This window comes from Malania oleifera, chromosome 10, assembly GCF_029873635.1.
Source record: "Malania oleifera isolate guangnan ecotype guangnan chromosome 10, ASM2987363v1, whole genome shotgun sequence".
NCBI classification, from domain to species: Eukaryota; Viridiplantae; Streptophyta; class Magnoliopsida; order Santalales; family Ximeniaceae; genus Malania; species Malania oleifera.
Genome location: NC_080426.1, coordinates 76,944,943 through 76,946,222, shown reverse-complemented (window position 1 = coordinate 76,946,222; position 1,280 = coordinate 76,944,943).

Genomic DNA, 1,280 nt, shown 5'->3' with positions numbered 1-1,280 from the left:
ACTGGCGCCACATGGTCAGAATGCCATTTGGGTAATTGTTGATAGGCTGATGAAAAAAGCTCATTTTCTGCCCATTAAAGTTAGCTAGCCTATGAACAGACTAGAAGAGATTTATATACAGGAGATTGTTCAACCCCATGGAGTAATGGTATCCATAGTCTTAGACTGTGATCCTTGCTTTACATCACGGTTCTGGAAGAGCTTGTAGAAGGATTTGGGGACCCAGTTAGCATTCAACACCGCTTTCCATCCTCAGAAAGACAGTCAGACAGAGAGAACGATTCAGGTACTTGAGGATATGCTGCGAGCATGTGTGTTGGATTTTGGGGGTAGTTGGACCTAGTATTTACCATTGGTAAAATTTGCCTATAACAACTGCTATCAGGCTAGCATAGGCATGGCTCCTTATGAAGCGCTCTATGATAGGAGGTGTCATTCTCCTTTATGCTGGAGTGAGTTGGGTGAGAGGCGAGTTTTGGGGCCAGAAATAGTACAGCAGGCATACAATAAAGTCTGACTTATTCGAGATAGAATTATTTCAGTGCAGAGTTGGTAGAAAAGCCATGCGAATACTCACCGCCGGGAATTGAAATTTAAAGTGGGTGATCATTTATTTCTGAAAATAACACCACTAAAGGGAATCATGAGATTTTGGAAGAAGGGTTAGTTGAGCCCTAGGTCTATTGGCCCATTTGAGATACTCGAGAAGATTAGGTTAGTTTCCTATTGGCTGGCTTTACCACCATCTCTATTCAGAATTCATGGCGTATTTCATGTTTCTATGTTAAGGAAATATGTTCTAGATCCTTCCCATATTATTAGCTATGCGGAATTAGAACTCAGTGATGTTCTAGCATATAAGGAAGCCCCAATACTGATCGTAGATAGAAAAGAATAGGAAGTGCGCAGTAAAAAGGCACCACTAGCGAAGATCCTGTGGAGGAATCACACGATAGAAGAAGCTTCTTGGGAGCTTGAAGATGAAATCAGATAGAAATACCCCCACTTATTTAGTGAATTACAGCAGTGATGTATACGTTAAGATAATAATTTTATTTTGTTTAGTTCATTGTAATTGTAATGTAGAGTATAGGATAGGTAGTATTTTGGTTTTGGGGCAATTTTCTTTTATAATTGTAATCTCCCATAACTACTTAGGTAACCACGGTATTCCTCTGCCATAAGTGAGGGCAAGTAATAAAATAAGTAGACCATTTTTCTAAAGGGATGATAAATCATATGGATAGTAAATTTCAATGACGAAATTTTATGAGGGGAGA